Below are 19,735 nucleotides of genomic sequence, written 5' to 3' on the forward strand. Positions count from 1 at the left end.
TAAACAGGAGAGTCAGGAAAGCCTCTCTGAGGAGGTGGCATTTGACCTGAGGCCTGAAGGTTGAGATGGAGTTGCCATGAGAAGAGTGTTCCAGGCAGTGGGAATAGCACATGCAAAGGCCCTGAGGTAGGAGTGAAGTTGGCTGACTGAAGGGACAGGAGGATGGCCAGTGGGGTTCACAAGAAACAAGGAGAGGAGATCAGGGAGATAAACTAGAGTCAGATCCCAGAGGAGAAAGTGGGTTTGGGGCCAGGGAGCTGCTCATGTGTCCAGCACACAGACGGTGGGCCAATAATATAAGCAGAAGTGTTATTAAGCACCATCAGGCTTCTGGAAGGAGAGAAGGGTGAGACACTCTGCCAGTTCAGTCTAGTACATTTTTACCAAGCGCCTACCCTGTGCCAGGCTCTGCCTGGAGTTCTGGACTCTAGGGGCATCTGCTTTGAAGATCAGAAATCAGGAGCAGCCAAGGCTAAAAAAAAAAGGCATTTTTTTTTTCCAAAGAGGACACCTGACAGGCCATCAAATGGATGGAACAATCCTCAAGGTCCCTCCAAAGTAGGCAACGAAAGGTCAAATATTTATTGATATTTCGCAGCCAGAGACAACAATTTGAAAATCAGAAAATACCAAAGTATAGAAACACTCTGCCATTCCTAGCTGAGTGATTTGGGGCTAGTTACTCTACCTCTCTGTGCCTCCCTTTTCTCTCTCTATCAAATGGGAATGATCATTGATTTTACCTCAAAGCTTTTTGGGAGGGTTACATGAGTTATTTCATGTTAAATGTTGAGAAAGTGTCTGGCACATAATTAGTGCCATATGTGGCGGTGGTGTATTATAATTGGTGAGGGAGTGGGGTAATGGGAACTCTCCTACACTACGGTTTGGCAAATTGGAATGCATGCACTCTGTGACCAACCATCCCACTTCCAGGTACTCACCCTAGAGAAGCTCTAGCATGTGCGAAGCCTGGTAGCTTCACCCATAATAGGCAGAATCAACTGGATAGGCGTCAGTGGGTAAATAAGCAGTGACATACTCCCATAAAGGAATTCCAGTGAGCAGTAAAAGTGAATAATCTAGATCGAAATAGGTCTTTATAATGTTGAGTAAGAAAAGAAACTTTCAGAAGTAAACTCTTAGGATCATACTTATGTAACCATTAAAGCCACAAAACAACATTTTATGTCTACGGTAATAGCAGGGGTGATATTGAAAGATTTAACAACTGGCACGATCCAGGCACCAACCAGGCAGAACAGAGGCTGACCGTGTGGATCCCGAGGGGCAGCCCGTGGTTCCCGTTGCTCCTCAGATAGGGATGTGGCTTCTCTGTCCTCACCAGCCCTCCCATCTTCCCACCCCTGTTCTGACCATTCTGTTGCTTCTCAGCTGTGTGACATCAGGCAAGTTGATTAATCTCTCTGGGCCTCAGCGTTTTTCAAGTTTCTGAGAAACTTGCTCTTGTCCTGTAGAGCCTGACTTATAGGACTGTTGCAGATAGATGCTAAGTGATACGTGTTAAGAGCTTAGAAAAAGGTCCGTCTCCAAATAAGTGTTCAATAAATGTTAGGGGTTGTTATTATGTCACTGCCCTGCTCATGTGTCTTTGGTGGGTCACCATTGCCCTTAGGAGACATGGACTGCAAGGTCAGGGTCTGTTGCCTTCTTACTCTTCTACTGCCTTCCCCCTATTTCCCCTTGTTCTCTGTCCTCCAGTCATCTGGCCTTCTCCCAATTGCTCCCACAACCCTCACCTTCCCTGACACTCGCCCTTTGCACAGGATATTGTCCCTTGCCTGAAATGCTGTTCCCTCCTGCTCTTTTACATGGTTAGCCTCTAACCCCCTTCACAAGTTCCATACAATGACACCTCTTTCAGGAGGCCCTGCTGGAATGGGTTAAGTCCTCCTGGTCTATGTTCTCATAATTTCTCAAATTTCCCTTGAGTAATACTTTCCCCTCCCGGAATTATTTCATTAGTGTTGGCCTCCCCCTATCAACTGTGAGCTCTTGGAAAACAGAACTTTTCTGAATTTATCATTGTTGTGAGCCTGTGACCGGCATTACAGACCTGCCTCTCCTATTCTGTCCCGATCCCATTCTAACGTGGCTTCCTGTACCGTAAAGGCAAAACAGTGAAAAAACACATTTCCCAGACGCCCTTGCAACAAACAGGAGTGACTTATGTGATCCAGGTTCCCCTGGTGAAGCCTTAGAGACAAACACAAGCTGTGGGACACCAAGAGGCTGCATCTTTGGGCAAGCACAGCAGTCGGAGTATCTGGGCCTCCTAGGGAATAGTTGTGGGGGGGGGATCCCATCAGCCAATCCCTAGCAGCTCCCTAAGTCCTGAGCTGAGGTGGGGCAGCAGTAGCCACATTTCTGTTGAAACAGTGCAGCAGTGAGGGTGGGTATTTCTCCTGGCTCTGGTGCTTCTACCTGTGCCATTTATGGTTATTTAGCATGCAGGATACTACCTGAAACATTTAATAGGTCCCTTTCTGCTTAAACTGGCTCTAGTTGTTTCTACTGTCTTCAATTCAAAACGCCTTGCCCAAGCACTCAATAAATATTTGTTGGATGGTTGGATGGATGAATGGTGACCTCTTAGGAACCTCCCGGTTCTCGTTGCTTTTATCCCCAGAGGTAACGTCACAAGCCCTGGATGCGTACTGTTCCTACAAAGGTCAGGGACAGGAAGATGACGTAGTATGTCTTATCCTGCCAGTGATAAGACAGAACAGTGAGGTCTTACAGATAAAAGAGAGTCTGGGGAGGGACCTGGGGCCCTCTCCCGGGGTGGGCGGGGCAGCTGGACGGGGGAAGAGGCAGGGGGATCACTGAGCTGTCCCAGGGCCAGCCAGGGGCGTTTCTCCTCTCAGGGCCCTTTCTGCCTTGTATACCAGGAGGCCAGTGGACGTGCTGCTTATCAGCTGAAAAACAGGTTGGAAAAATAGAGTTAGGAAGCATGTGTGTTCAAAGAATGCTTGAACTACGTGTCAGCCAGAGCGCTTTTGGCTGTGAGTGACAGCAAGCTGATCTTAGGAAGTGCTTAGGTTGGGTTTCCATAGAAGAGGATCTGAGACAAGGATGTGTGGGCAAGGAATTTATTTAAGAGATGATGGCAGGTGGGATCCGTGGTGGGGGAAGCAGGAAGGGAGACAGGACAGAGAAAGAAGCAAGATAAGTTACTGAGCAGGTAGTCACTCTGGGCAACCCCGCCGTGGAACCGCGGGACTCAGAGTAGAACAGTCCTCAGTATCATCCACCCAGGGCTCAAGGAGGTAGGGGTATTTATCCACCAACTCCTGTCAGTCATTGGTTAAGATGCTGCCAGGGGAGGGTGAGCCCCCAGCATTCTTGCCTATTTGAGCTAACGGTCTTTGGGAACAAAGGCCTCCGACAGAGAGCGCAGGGGTTGGAGATTGGCAGCCTTTAGGCTGTTGAGCATCACAATGACAACTGCCAAGGGGATATGGGGACAGAGGACCAACATCGTCTGCCATGGTGACTGCAAGCCAAAACACAGCCATCTGGGCTCAGGGAGAATAACACGCCCAGGGATATGCGGGCTTCAGGTACAGCTGCGATTCAGGGGATTCATCAGTTATCGGAGCTGAGTCTCTCCCTCTCTCACTAGTGGCCACCTTGAGCTTCAGGCCCTCGCCACACTCTTCCAGAACAGCAGAAAGAAAACAGGGCGAGGCCAGTGATTCTAAAACCGGAGGGCTGGCTCACTGGTCCACGTGGGGCGCATGCCCATCCCTGAACCAATCCCCATGGGCAGAGAGGTGAGGCACTGATTGGCCAGTTTAGGGCACCTGGCCTGCCCTGGAGCCAAGGATGGAGTTTGCCCCATATGCTTCCAGGGACAGGGAGTAGAGAAGGGGGCTTCCAGGAAAAAATCGGGGTGCTGTTACCAGACATCAGGAACTTGACACTGAGTAGATAACACCAAGAGGACAGATGTCGTCCAACCCAAGGTCACTCGTTCTGGCAGTGGCAACCCATATTCTGGGTCTTTTTTTTTTTTTAATTTATTTATTTGAGAGAGCACAAGCAGGGGGAGTGGCAGAGGGAGAGGGAGAAGCAGACTCTCAGCTGAGCAGGGAGCTCTACAGGGGGGCTCCATCCCAGGACACGGAGCTCTATCCCAGGACCCTGGGATCATGACCTGAGCCGAAGGCAGCCACTTAACCGCTTAACAGATGGAGCCACCCAGGCGCCCCAACCCCGCTTCTGTCTTAACCCATCTTTCCTCTAGAAGCCTGTGGCCTCTCAATAAACAGCACCTGTTTAACCAAAACAAACCCTTTAGCACCCTCCCAGCCAAACTCCTTTCTCAATTCATGCCTTCTGTGACTCTAACACATATGTCCCTGCTTTTGTGAAATATCTAAGCCCTCATTCCCCAAGCAGAGATACTGAGAGGTTAAAAAAAAAAAAAAAGAAAGAAAAGATGTAATGCAGGGGTTGGCAAACTCTTTCTGTAAAGAGTTAAATAGTAAATATTTAAGGCTTTGCAGACCACATAAAGCTCTGTTGCATATTCCTCTCTTCCTCCTCTCTTCAACCCTTTAAATATGTGGCAACCATCCTTAGTTGCAAGGGCCCACAGGCCACCGTCTGCCAGTCCCAGGTGTAATCGAAGGACATAAGACTTGGTGTTTCAGAGGGTTGGCTCTGGCGCTTCCCAGCTGTGTGATCTAGAGCATCTATTAAGCCCCTCAACTATTAAGAGGCCACCATACTTCCTCTCTCGTGAGGCGGACCTGAGAAATAAAGACTATGAATCTAAGGTGTTATATATTAGGCTACAAACCAGGGACACAAAATAACTATGACTTAACAAGGGAAAAGTTTGTTGTCTTCTTAAAAATGGAGATGAAATTCACATAACACACAAGTCACCATTTTAACCACTTACAAATAGACAATCCAATGAAGAGGGATGTTTTTTATTTCTTTTTAAAATCTTTCTTGGAATTGTGTGGGTGTCAGTACTCCAGGACCAGGGTGGCTCCCCAACACTGTGGCTGTCATTTCAGCCAGAGGGAAGGGGTACAGTGGAGGGAAGAGCATTGCCCATTCCTTGGGAAAGGCAGGACCCAGAAGTTGGTCCTTTGGATGTGTGGGAGCAGAGCTTTCCATTGGCTGTCACTTAATCTAAACATGGCTCCACCTCACTGCAAAGAAGGGTGGGATATGTGATGAAGCCCTGGAAAATTGTGGGTCCAGCTAAAAATCATTTGTTCTCTTAATAGTAGAGAGAAGGCAGGAACATATATGGGGAGGGGGGGGTCATTCATAATCTTGATCCAAAGCATCTGGCTCAGAGAAGCTCTACAAAAGACACCTGCTATTTTTATTTTATTTTATTTTATTTTATTTTATTTTATTTTATTTTATTTTATTTTATTTTATTTTATTTTATTTTGAGAGGGAGAGCATGTGCAAGCGGCGGGGGGAGGGGGCAGAGGGAGAGACAGAATCCCAAGCAGACTCCCTGCTCCGTGTGGAGCCCAATGCGGGGCTCGATCCCAGGACCCTGAGATCGAGCTTTAATCAAGAGTCAGACACTTAACCAACTGAGGTGCCCCCTCAGTAGGTATATTTGAAAGATGCACATAAATGCTGGGTACTGACACCACCCTGCACTGGACTTTGGAATCAATACAGTAAAGGTTAAATCTTAGCTGTGCAACCTTGGGTAAGTTACCTAACCTCCCTGAATCCTACCTCCATCATCTGTCAAGCAGGGATAAAGGCATATTCCTCATTCAGGGGCTGGGAAAATCAAGTAAAGCTCAAGCACAATGTTCAGCTCAAAGAGAGTGTTCAATAAGTGGTCATTTTATCAAAAAGAAGTGTGTATGGTGGGTAAGAAAATTCTTCAGAGATCAGACAGACCTGGGTTCAAATGCAGACTCTTTGCTTCATAGCTGAACAAATTATTAAAGCTCTTTGTGCCTTAGTCCTCTCATCTGCGACATGGAAGCAATAACAATTGCAGCTCATGGAATGGTTTTGAGGCTCCAAGGAATGGCCGGTATGTTGAAACCAGCCAAGCGGAGTTATTAGGATCCCATTCCCACTTTGAGCTTGTGGAGGAAGGGGTGAGGTCTTTGCAGCCATTGCTGCAAACATAATGTCGTGCAAAGAAGTAATAAACAAAAGAATGAGCCCTGTATGATGCCATTACATGAAGTGCAAAAACAGGCCAAAATAGTCATTGGTGTTGGAAATTGGGGTCATTGTTACTGTTGAGGGTGGTGGTAGAGACTGGAGAGGGTCTTCTAGGGGACCGGGAATGTTCTCTTCCTTGGTCTAGCGGGCTGGTTACCCTAGTGAGTTGCCTTTGTGGAAATGTACTGAGCTGTCGCTTACATGTGCATTTTTCTGTATGCATGTTACATTTCAATAAAAAGTATCTGTGGTCTATTGGAAGCCGTTAGTGGCTGAGGGGCCGAGGGGCACAGGTGGGGGCATCCTTCCTTACCAGCCACTGCAGTTTCTGTTTCGACCCGAAGTACAGGCGTCAGCTTCCCCAAATGCTCCACCCCTGGAGCCTCTGGCCACAAAATTCCCCTATCCCCTGTGATGTGGCCTGATTACCACATCCCGGGGCCAGGCTGCTGCCAGCAGCTTTGACTGCCCACATTACTAGCTCCTGGACTATGGAACAGACTTGTTTAATCCGGGAAACTTCCATAAGTCACTATGAACTACAGCCTCAGATCATTGATCTCACAAGTGGGATTTGTGCTTTTCATTCTTTATTTCGTGAATTCAACCCTTCTTGGGTGCCCGCTATGCACGTAGCTCTAGGCAAGTTTGTGTTTGGTACAACGATGCTTTATTCATTCATTTATTCATTCGTGCAATAAATATTAACTGAGCACCTGCCAGGCACTGTGCTAGGTACTGGGGGTGCGTCTGTGTACACACAGACGTGGTCCCTGCTCTCTCTGACTGTTAGTGGAGGTTTAGATGTTGACCAGCTCTAAGGAGAAAAATTAAGCAGAGAGAGGGCTATGGAATGCAAGACATGTTCGGGGAGGTTGCAATTTTTGTTTGGGGAATGCCTCCCTGAGGAGGGGACGTTTAAGCAACGACTTGAAGAAGGAGAGGATATGGGCCATGTAGGAGAGAACATTCCGGCCAGAAAGGAGAGTGGGGAGCTGAGGTCAGAGAAGTTGCAGGCCACCTGATCTCTCAGGTCCTCGTGGGCCAGGGTGAGGATTTTGGCTTTTCCTCTGAATGGGACGGCAGTTATTAGAGGGATTTGAGCAGGGAAGGGGCATGGCCTGATTCTACCTTAACTTTCGCTTTCGATTTGAGAGTCAGTTATTGGGGAAAAAAAAGCAACAAATCTCTTGAGGAGGCTGCTGGGATAATCCCAATGAGAAATGACAGTGGTTTGGCCCAAAATGGTGTCAGCAGAGAAGTGTTGATTCTGGATATATTTATTTATTTATTTTTTAGAGAGAGGGGGTGGGGAGGGGCAGAGGGAGAGAGAATCTTAAGGAGGCTCCACACCCAGCACGGAGCCTGATGTGAGCCTTGATCTCACAACCTTGAGATCATGACCAGAGCAGAAACCAAGAGATCATGACCTGCCCAGAAACCAAGAGTTGGATGCTTAACCAACTGAGCCACCCAGGCGCTCTGATTCTGGATGTATTTTAAAGGTGGTACCAAGAAGACAAGTTGGTTTGGATGTGGGGGATGAGGGACAGAGAGGAGTCCAGGATGGTGCACAGATTTTTGGGCTGGGCAGAGACATTAACTAAGATGGGGCTGGTTGGGTGAGGAGAAGGTCAGAATTTGGATTTGGGGTGTGTTCCTTTTGAGATGGCTGCTAGATATCTAAGTGGAGATATGGAAGAGGTAGATGGAACTCTGATCCTGAAGTTCAAGAGAGAGGTCTTGGCTGAAGACACACATCTGGGGATGTCAGTGTTGAGATGCTATTTCAAGCCAGGAGTCTGGCTGGGAGAAGACGTTTGCAGACCGAGCTGCGGGGCACATCCAACATGATCAAGATCAGAGAGATGAGGAGAAGCAGCAAAGGAACGTGGGCTGGAGCAGCCATCACTAAAATTATACTGACCCATCGTAATGAAAATAAAAGCTGACCTTGAAAAAGATTATACCAAGATGGAATGCACTCCAGGATACACCTTTACAAGAAAACAAGACAAACAAATGTGTATATTTCTGTGAACAAAAATATGTTTTAAATTTTTATTTATGTATTTATTTGAGAGAGAGAGCGTGCACGAGTGGGGAGAGGGGCAGATGGGACAAGCAGATTCCCCACTGAGCATGGAGCCCAATGAGGGGCTCGATCCCAGGACCCCAAGATCATAACCTGAGCTGAAGTCAGATGCTTCACTGACTGAGCCACCAAGGTGCCCCGAAAAAAATATATAATATTTTAAAACCATCACAGACTGATTCAGGCAAAAATTAATAACGAAGGCTTAATCTAAGAGCTCAGAGAAATTTATGAGGAACAAAATATTTCATTGGTCTTCACATGTTCTCCCCAACAGATTATGTATCAGTTTTAAGGAGAACTCTACTTTCACCAGGAGATCAAAATCAACATCATCAAGGAGAGGAGAGCGACATTATGTCTCTCCAAATGTGACTCCCTGAGAAAGATACACCCCTTAAGTCACATTTCAGCTGGGGATGCATAACCAGAATCAAACTGGAGCAGATTGTATTTTCCACAGATGGTCATACCAATATTTACCCCATCCCGAGTGCTTTTCTTATGAAGTGGCATTGGCATGCCTCCTCCAGATGTGGAGTCCATGTTCCCTGCCCTTGAGCCTGGGTAGAAAACAATAATTTCCTCAACTAATAGAATGCAGCCAAAATGCCAGTGCATGACCTCCAAGGCCAGGTCATAAAAGGCAATATAGCTTCCTCCATTCTCTCTCTCTTACTTGGCTGCTTGCCTTTCCATCCCAGCCACCATACTGTAAGGAAGCTCGGGATCCATGGAGATGCCCTGTGTGGATGTTCAGACCACGAGCCCAGCTAAGCCCCAGCCAGCAGCCAGATAGGTGAATAAGTAAGGCTGATATATGACAGGCTTCTCCACTATGCTCTTTCTGATTTCTCGTTCTGTAGAAATTTGGGGTAATTTGTTACATAGCAATGTTAAGCAGACAAATCCTAAATGAGGAATATTCTATGCAATAATTGGGCTGTATGATTTAAAAATATTAATGTTGGGGCACCTGGGTGGCTCAGTCAGTTAAGCGTCTGCCTTTGGCTCAGGTCATGATCTCAGGGTCCTGGGATCGAGTCCCGCATCAGGCTCCCTGCTCAGCAGGGAGTCTGCTTCTCCCTCTCCCTCTGCCCCTCCCCTGGCTCATGCGAGGGTTCTCTCTGACTCAAATAAATAAATAAATAAAATCTTTTAAAAAATAAAAAAATGTCAATGTCATAAAAGACAAAGAAAAGCTGAGGAATCATTCCAGATTAAAGAAAACTAGAGAGAGGGGCACCTGGGTGGTTCAGTTGTTAAGCGTCTGCCTTTGGCTCAGGTCATGATCCCGGGGTCCTGGGATCGAGCCCCACGTCGGGCTCCCTGCTCCACACGAAGCCTGCTTCTCCCTCTCCCACTCCCCCTGCTTGTGTTCCCTCTCTCGCTGTCTCTCTCTTTGTCAAATAAATAAATAAAATCTTTAAAAAAAAATAAAGAAAACTAGAGACATAATAACTAAGTGCAAAACATGGTCTTGACCCTCAAACAAATAATACATTATATGTTAATAATAATAATAATAATAATAATAATAAACAAAGCAAACCAACCAAAAACATGGTCTTGATCTGGATTCTGTCCTAGAAGGAAATAATGATTAAAGGACATTATTGCAACAGTTGACAAAACTGGAATATGGTGGTAGATTACAGTATTGTATCAAGGTAAATTTCCTGAATTTGGTAGCCGTGCTTGGTTATATAAAATAATATTCTGTTCTTAGGAAGTATATGCTGAAATTTTAAGGGGCAAATGGTGCATGATGTATGTAATCTATTCTCAAATGGTTCAGAAAAATAAATATATTTTTTTAAAGATTTATTTATTTATATGAGAGAGAGAGAGAGTGAGTGGGGGAAGAAGAGGGAGCTGGACCAGCCGACCCCTGCTGAGCACAGAGCCTGTCGCGGGGCTCAACCCCACCACCTTGAGATCATGACCTGAGCCGAAATCAAGAGTCAGATGCCTAACCGACTGAGCCCCCCAGATGCCCCCCAGAAAAATAAACATTAATAATGAATACATATATTCACATGAAGAAAGAGAGGATGATAAAAACAAACATGGCAAAATATTTTTAAAAATTGGTGAATTGGGGTAATGGGTATACTGGAATTCTTAGAATTATTCTTGCAACATTTCTGTAAATTTAAAGATATTTTATTTTTCATTTGACAGAGAGAGAGTACAAGCAGGGGGAGCAGCAGGCAGAGGGAGAGGGAGAAGCAGGCTCCCCGCCCAGCAGGGAGCCTGATGTGGGGCTCGATCCCAGGACCCCGGGACCATGACCCGAGCCGAAGGCAGGTGCCTAATGACTGAGCCACCCAGGCGCTCCATTTCTGTAAATTTAAAACTATTTTGCAAGCCATGATTGTGGTGTGTCTGGGGAAGGGGAAGTAGGTGGGGAAAGGAACAAGGAAGAAGAGAGACTGACTTTTCAACCTTTTGTACTTTTTATAGGTATGGCCTAGCCCAGTAAATAAGTAAAAGGTGAAAAATAACAGAAGTTCATGTATTAGACACATATTCTAGGCATTGTGGGAAGTCACTTACACGCTTGAGATGATTCTCTTTATTCCTTTCAATTATGCGCATTGCATGGAGGAGGAAGCTGAGGCTCAGAGAAATGAGGTGATTGGACCAGAACCAGAAATTAACCCAGGTCAGTCTCATTTCAGAGGCCTCAAAATCAGTTGTGCAGGATCTTTGCCTTTAAGGAGAGGAGATTTCTCGGGGCGCCTGGGTGACTCAGATGGTTAAGCTTCTGCCTTCGGCTCAGGTCATGATCCCAGAGTCCTGGGATTGAGCCCCGCATCGGGCTCCCTGCTTGGCGGGGATCCTGCCTCTCCCTCTCCCTCTGCTGGTCCCCCTGCTTGTGCTCTCTTGCTCTCCTTGTCAAATAAATAAATAAAATCTTAAAAAAAAAAACAAACAAAAACAAAAGGAGAGGAGATTCCTCAAAACCTCCTTCATTGTTTAGAAGAAATAAAAAAGCATATGACTTTTAGCCTGGTGGGTGTGCACTGTCTCCTGTGAAGATTATTAATTTGGGGTGTAGCTATTTGACCAATTAGTCATTCAGCAAACATTTATTGAAAATCTTTATTGGGTCCAAAGGCAGGTTTACCATGATTTACCAGTACTGGGAGGTATTAGGAGTTCTAGAGTGTTCTGGGGTCAGTGAGGGGCAGCTGGGGTACCACCGGGAAGCATTTCCATATAAATTTCCTAAAGAGATCTCAGAAGAAAGGGTCTTGACTCTCCAAGCGACCAGTAATTAGAGATGAGCTATTTTTTTGTCAATAAATACTTTCGTCCCTACTTAATATTTACAGTTTTGTATTCTTTTTCTAAAATTGCGTGAACGTCAGAACCCATAACCATCAAGAGTCAGAAGAGGGAGCTCAGTGAGGCTCGGCTGGGGGAAGTAGAGGCACTGTGGGCTGACAGCTCCAGAGCCAGTCACCCAGGGCTGTCTCTTCCTCTTTCTTCACGGTTTGACCAGTGATTGATATTCTTATTATCTGTTTTCCTGCTGTCCCCAAAGTGACGTGGGGAACGAGATGGCTCATCGGCATGTGTGATCATCGTAGATAAGGTAATGACTGCTCATGGTGTGCTAGGCACCCCTCCAAACACTTTACCGAATTCATCTCATTTACACCACGGAATAGTCCTGTGACGGACATGGGGCTGTTATTGTGATCTGTGTAAAACAGGTTTTACAGGTAGTAAGGCGTGGAAAGGTTTAGCACTTTGCCAAGGTCACAGAGCTAGCAAGTGGAGGAAGAAGGAGTCCAACCTGGGCAGTGGGTCCACGGTCCCTCAATACCATGGGCATTGCACCTGCCCAGAATCCCGATTATCTTTTGGGGGCCCATTTGCCCCCACTTCTGACCATGTGGTTTTGGGGGACCTGACCGTACTTTTGGCTCTAGGGTGGTTCATGTCACCCAGTCCTGGACCATCAGAGCAACAAATTGTTCTGGCCACAGTGAGTAGTGCAAGGGCGATCCAGGCCAGGTCAATGCGGACCCTCCCCCCAAGCCTTTACTGATACTATGCAGAATCCCCAGGGTGGCAGGGATGTTTAAGAGTGAGGCAGCTTGGAGCAGCCAAAGCCATCTTTGTCACCTGCTTGAAAAGGCAACACAGGCTAGTCTGAGCTTGACAAAGCCCATTGACAGTTCAGTAGCACCTGGATCCAGCCATGCCTGAAATGTCTGTGAGCTTTTCCATTCTGCTTTCCCCCTGCCCCTGCCCCCGCCCCTTGTTGGCTCAGGCTAGTTAAGCAGAGTAGCAGATTCTCAGTCTGTCCTCTTTTTTTTTTTTTTTTACAGTTTTTTTCTTTAACAGCTTTATTGAGATATAATTCACATACAATATAATTCCCCCATTTCAAGTGTATGATTCAATGGTTTTTCATATATTCAGAGCTGTGCAGCCATCAGCCTAAGAAGAAGATTTTCATCATCCTAAAGAGAAACCTCGTACCCATTACCGGTCACCCTCCATTTCCCTTCAACCCCTGACTCCATCCCAGCCCCTGGCACTCACTAATTTACTTTCTTTTTTTTTTTTTTTTAAGATTTTATTTATTTATTTGACAGAGAGAGACACAGCGAGAGAGGGAACACAAGCAGGGGGAGTGGGAGAGGGAGAAGCAGGCCTCCCGCGGAGCAGGGAGCCCGATGCGGGGCTCGATCCCAGGACCCTGAGATCATGACCTGAGCTGAAGGCAGGCACTTAACGACTGAGCCACCCAGGCGCCCCTTACCTTCTGTCTCTATAGATTTGCCCATTCTGCACATTTCATATCCATAGAATCATAGGATATGTGTTTCTTTGGGGCTTTCTTTCACTTTGCATGTTTTTGGGATCCATCCATAGTGTAGTTTGTGTCACAACTTTATTCCTTTTCATGGCAGAATAAGACCCCATTGTACAAATAGACCCACTTTTTTGTTTTTTTTTTTTTTTATCCATTCACCAGTTGGTGGACATTTGGGTTGTTTCTCCTTTGGGCTATAATAAATTATGTTGCTGTAAACCTACCTGTGCATGTTTTTGTGTGGAGGTACATTATCCATTCTTGGGTTTATTCCTGAGAGTGGAATTGCTAGGTGCTATGGTTGGTAACGCTATGTTTAACCTTTGGAGGAAATGCCAAACTATTTCCCAAAGAGGCTGCACCATTTCACCTTCCTACACAGCAACCACACACTTGCTGTGTGATTCTCTTTTGCTGTGTGACTCTGGCAAGTTGTGTCATTTCTCTGAGCTTCAGTTTCCCCATTTTCGAAACAGGGATGCACTGTAGTGAGGATGAAAAAGAGATCGTGCATGTGAGGTTTGGAACAAGTCTCCTGAATTCTGGGCCTCGGTTCTCATCTGTGTAATGGGGATAGCCAAAGCATTTCCCTCATAGGGTTCTTCTCAGGAGGAAAGGAGACTCAGCTGCTAGGGATAGGACACACTCAATAAAACGTGGTTGTAGACCTGGTTATAATGTGATTCTCCTCTTTCCACTTGAACAAAACTTGCCTGAACATCTGTGGGCTATGCACCCGGCTTGTAGCATATGTATTAATGCTCCCTTGATTTTCGAGTTGGAATTCCTTTGCCTTGTGAAACTCTGGAAGAATTGTTGTCCAATCTGGGACTATCAGCTGACATTCAGGAACCCACCGAGTGGATCAGTGGGGTGACATGATCTGCTGATGAATGACACATTTGCTGAGATACAGAAACTGTGCCAGGCTGGAAGCCAGAGAGTGTGAAAACCCCATGACTGAGTCATGATCCGGGGACTGGGATGGGGGTGAGGAGGTGGAGGAGGGGTGGGGATGGGCCTGGCTAAAATTGCAATTCCCCGAAGGCATCCCTCCTTTCTCTCTGACCTCATCACTTCCGCTCTCTCCCCGTACAGTACCCCTGGGTCAGACTAAATCACTCACATTTTCTGGAATAAGCCATGTTCTCCAGACCTTTGTACATGCCGTTCCCTCTGCCAGGTGCACCCTTTCTGCTCCTTTTCTCCCTATCACCCGGCATAGTCCAGCTCATTCCTGAATTTTTCAGCTTAGAGGTCAATGTTTCCAGGAAGCTTTCTATAGTGGGGATCTTTTATCTTCCTTGTACAACATTGGTTTTCTCTGGATCAGAAAACAGCATCTCAATTTCCTGTTGGGGAACCACTCCCTCTCCCCCATTTATCCATTGGGGTTCAAGTAGGAGCCCCTGGCTCTATGGGTGAGCCTGGCCGATCAGCATAGTCCATCTGTGCACCCTCCCCCCCAGTGATTGGTTTGTCCTCATTCCTGCAAGGAAGGACTTGGAGCGTCCTGGCCATCTTTGTCAACAGGTGCAGAAAGCCTGTCTGAAAGTAAATCCAAAACAGAGGAAAGCGGAGCGCAGAGATGGAGAGAGAGAACCAGAGAGAGGAAAGAGAAGAGACAGAGAGATGTAGATTTTTACATAATTTGAGCCCCTGGATCCAGGCACACGTGAAGGCAGTCTTACATCATGATTTCTCATAAAGCAAGGAATCACTCTCCCCTTCGTCATCTGTTTCACTAGTTAGTGGGTATTCTGTCACTTAAAACCTAAATACACCTGACTAGTACTCCCTGGCCCCCCCACGCCCCCTGGGATGGAGTGGGTACCCTTTTGGATTTTCAAAACAGCCCCTGTTTCCCCATTTTCCTTGCACTTAATAGATTGTGTTATAATGATCTCTTTCTTTGGTTGTAGTTCCCACAATGCTCAAGGAGCAACTAGCTGTCCCTCGTTTACGGCTGTATCACTAGCACCTAGTTAGTCATGCCTGGCACATAAGAGCATCTCAGTAAAATCAATTTTAATTCTTTTTTTTTAAAAATTGCACAACAGTTCATGATGGCATACATTCAAATACACACAAAACAATTCAAAACTTTTCTATGGATCTGCATGGATACACACCAAAGAAGTCTGGAAAGAGACCACCCATGAGTCATAGTGGTGAGCTACCTTGGATCTTGGTGGTTACAAGCAGACTGTACTTATGTATCACTCATTATTAAAAATTAATTAAAAACAAAACTGAACAAAAGAGCGTGTGCTCTTTGTAATATTGAGTGCATACAGTTCAAAAGGATATTGTTAAAGAGTTACATTACCCTTCCCAATAATTATGTGTTGAATAAAGGAATAAAAGGCATAACTATACATAGTTGATGTAGAAATGATGGAATAAGAAAACAGCTCTGTCTGGATAGACTTCGGTTCAAGATGACCCCCCTTACCCCCAGCCCAGTGGGCCAGCTGGTTTCCCTGAAAGTCTGGGCCTTGGGCCAATGTTTTATTTTTTTCTGGGATGGACCCATGTCTGGGAGTCCTTTTTCCCTGGAGCCTCAGAGAATGACTCACAGAGTTTTGCGTGGGCAAGGAGTCCCCTAGTGACTGGCGGGTCACCTTCTGTTCCTTAAGCAGGTGGATTCTGAGTAGAGTCTCTGCGGGGGGTGGGTTGTCAGGGGAAGGGAGGCTCCTGTGTTTGCATGGCCAGTGGCTGATTGCTGTTCCCCAGGAAACAGTCTCTAGCAGAAACTCAGTCCCCAGTTGTAACAGTGTAGAAAGTCTGCTGGCCCAGACTGTGGGCTCAAGGTCCAGTCTTGCCAATTAACTTGCTGTGGAGCCTTTCCCAGCTATAAAATGAGGGAGGTATGTGGCAGATGCTGATGGGTACCTAAGTAGTAACCATCTTGCCCCTTTTTTCTTGCTTACAGAACCTCACTTTGAGGGTGGGGAGCACTGGATGGCCATGTGTTTAAGGGGAAGGCTGAGCCTGTCTTCAGCCCTAATTTTCTGTGTCTGAGTGCACACACACGTAAATCTTATATAGCCTAAGTGAATCACAATAGTGCCATAACATCTACTTGCCAATAATGGGTTGAGGCATGTAATGACATTCTTCTCAGTTCTATGTGGCTTTGGGCTTAATCTCACTTAAACTCTTTTTGCCTCAGTTTCTCCTTTAAAATGGGAATGGTTCTTACGCGCCAATGTTTGTTGTGGGCCTTAAAAATAACCCCGCTGGGGCGCCTGGGTGGCTCAGTTGGTTGGGCGACTGCCTTCGGCTCAGGTCATGGTCCCGGAGTCCCGGGATCGAGTCCCACATCGGGCTCCCTGCTCAGCGGGGAGTCTGCTTCTCCCTCTGACCCTCCCTCCTCTCATGCTCTCTCTCTCTCTCTCTCTCTCTCAAATAAATAAATAAATAAGATCTTTAAAAAAAAAAGAAAGAAACCATATTAAAAAAAAAAATAACCCCGCTGAAAGGCCCCGGGTACAGCAGAAGTTAGAGTACCAGTTCTTAGACACACTGTTGGCTTCATTCTCTGTTTGAGGACACCTTGGATTTTTTCATAGGTACTCGGTGAGTGACAGTTATTAACTGAGTCTGCTAATCCAGCTAATCTCATCTGGAAAATGTGTGAATTATTACAATAAAAGCAGATTTTGTTTGATAAGCAAAATAATTTCAAAACATTGGGGGTACATACAGGCGAAAAGCTATAAGGACAGAGGATGGGAGCCGTGAAATATTGAGAGCTGCTGGTGTCTGGAAAGTCTTGATATCTGGAAAGCCACCTTGTGGGATATACAAAGCTGCTGGCTCCATTCCTAAAGGTTCAGACGCAGTGGGTCTGGGCTGGGGCTGGGACCTCTGGTAATGAGGATTTTATCAGCTAGAGAGTTTGAGACTTACTGTCTTTTGTGTGTGTGTGTGTGTGTGTGGTTTTTTTTAGAAGATTTATTTATTTATTATTTTAGAGGTGGGAGAGGGGCCAAAGGAGAGGGAGAGAGAGAATCTCCAGCAGACTCCCCGCTGAGCACGGAGCCCAACATAGGACTCGATCTGATGACCCTGAGATCGTGACCTGAGCTGAAATCCAGAGCTGGACGCTTAACCAACTGAGCCACCCAGGCGCCCTGTGAATCACTGGTTCTGGACATTAACTCTAATTCCTTACTTTGCCCTTTACCATTTAGACAAGTCCTCCTATTTCCATTCCCTGGTTTCATCATCTGTAAAATGATGATGATATTATCAACCTTAGTAGTTTGTAGGACAGATTAACAATGGTTCTCAACCACGGTGATTTCGTACCCCAGAGGACATGCAGTGATGTCTAGAAACATTGTTGGTTGTCCCAATTGGGGGAGGGCGCTACTGGCATCTAGTGGGTACAAGCCAGAGACATTGCCAAACATCCTTCAGTGCACAGGATGGCCCCCTACAACAGAGAATTATCCAGCCCTAAGTATTAATAGGGCCAAGGTCAAGAAACTTGGGTTAAATGTATTAATGTGCCATGAGGTTGGAGGCCAAGGAGACCATTCTATTGCCTTAGCACAAACACAGTTGCCCACAACATAAAGGCCTTCTCCAGTTCAGGCAAATAGAGTTAAGTGGGTGTGTGGAGAAGGTTGGAGAGCCAACGAGAGTTCTATTGTTCTGTGTGTGGTTGGGGGGCGGGTAGTGGCAGTGGTTCCAGAGTCCGTGTGTGACTCACTGGGAGAAGCCACCTGGCTGGCAGGGGATGCCGGGGCCTTCATGGCAAGGTGCATGTGTGTGATGAGCTTGAGGTTTTTGTGTAGATGGTATCCACAGCTCAATGCAAATGACTATATTTTCTAAGTTGCTTATTGCTATGCTTTATATAATATTAAGGAAACATCGATGGTCTACATCAGTGGTCCTGAACCAGGGGTGATTTTGTCTCCTGGGGGACATCTGGAAGTGCCAGAGACATTTGTGATTGTCACAATAGTGGAGGAGGCTGCTGGCATTGGGTGGGTAAAGACCAAAGGATGCTGCTGAACATCCTACAGTGCACAGGACAGGACCCCCCCCCAATATTATTTGGCCTCAAATGGCAATAGTGTAAATGTTGAGAAACCTCAGTTTATACTAGGATAGTGTTGTTATTGGGGTCGAAAAGCCACCTCCAGCTGTCAGGGGATGATGGGGGACAGGTTTGGGGGATGGAAGTGATAACTTGTGTTTGGACAGGTCAAGCAGTCCCTGAGATCATTTGGGAGCTAGAAGGGGACCCTAGAGGTATTTCACTGAGTGTTTCTTGAGACCACATGACATGCCTTCTGCCCTCTGCTGACCACAAGGGCGTGTTAGAGGGAGTTTATCTCAGTTCTGGAGAAATGTCCAGTTAGCTGAACGACACACATTAAGGATTTTGAGGGGTACAGAGTCCTGACTTTGTTTCTGTGGGACCAGCAAGTGCCTTCTCTGCTCTGGTCCTTCATTTCTAGCTCCACAAGCCCTGGAGTCCCGGGGCTGAGATGTCGAGAAACAAGATGGTAGCACATGGGGGATTCTGGAAGCTGGACAGAGGTTCTGGCATCACTTGGGTTCCCAGTGGAGGATCCAGGAGGTCCAGCAATGAGGACAGAGCATAGGCAGAAGGCCTGGCCGCCTTTTAGTCAAAGAGGAAATGATGAAGGGAAAGAAGCTTGTTAGGAGGAGGAGACAGTACAGAGGTTACACTTCTCAAACTGGAGTTAGGGTCTCGAGTGACATGAGTATGGCAGCATTGACCAGAACCCTCTTGTCCCAAACTGGGATGGTCGGTCACCCTGCTCCAACTGCCCATTTCCAATCTCCTGACCTGGCCACTGTCCAAACCCTCCGTGGACGCTGGCCCAGACTTTATCTCTTTGTCTGAGAACTTTCTTAGGTCGCCAGGGACCAGTTGGTTCTTGCATACTTAAAATTATGGGTAATTAACTCTCCTGGGAGTAGCTCTCAGACAAGGATTAACAGGAGTTGGTAGCTAAACCCCTCAGTGCCCTCAACCCTACAATGGGATACCTCTGAGATGCATGTTCTACACTGGCTCCCAGAGTTCCCCGACGGGATGAAGCTCCAATTGCCCACAGTGGTAACTTGTTCGAAAACGTACTGACTGGGGCACCTGGGTCAGTTGTTAAGCATCTGCCTTTGGCTCAGGTCATGATCCCAGGGTCCTGGGATCGAGCCCCGCATCGGGCTCCCTGCTCGGTGGGAAGCCTGCTTCTCCCTCTCCCACTCCCCCTGCTTGTGTTCCTTCTCTCGCTGTGTCTCTCTCTGTCAAATAAATAAATAAAATCTTAAAAAAAAGAAGAAAACATACTGACTGCCTACCTTTCCCTGTCTCATTCCCTCAAGCCCCTAATGGTGCTACCTGGGATCATCTCCCAAACAATCAGTTGCACTTGAAATCTTTGTATTGGGGTCTCCTTGAAGGGGAGCACAAGCTAAGGGATGCAACTATCCTCCCTGTTCCTGGGTCTCCATCTGTATGTGCTGGAAGTGAGACTGACCCCACCCGCCGACTCCAGGGTGGGCACACGAGTCGCATCTGACCAGTCACAGCACCATACCTCTTTGGTACGGTGATTGGT

Source organism: Callorhinus ursinus, unplaced genomic scaffold (assembly GCF_003265705.2).
Source record: "Callorhinus ursinus isolate GAN/ISIS: 27379988/994484 unplaced genomic scaffold, GSC_fseal_2.0 scaffold53, whole genome shotgun sequence".
NCBI lineage: Eukaryota > Metazoa > Chordata > Mammalia > Carnivora > Otariidae > Callorhinus > Callorhinus ursinus.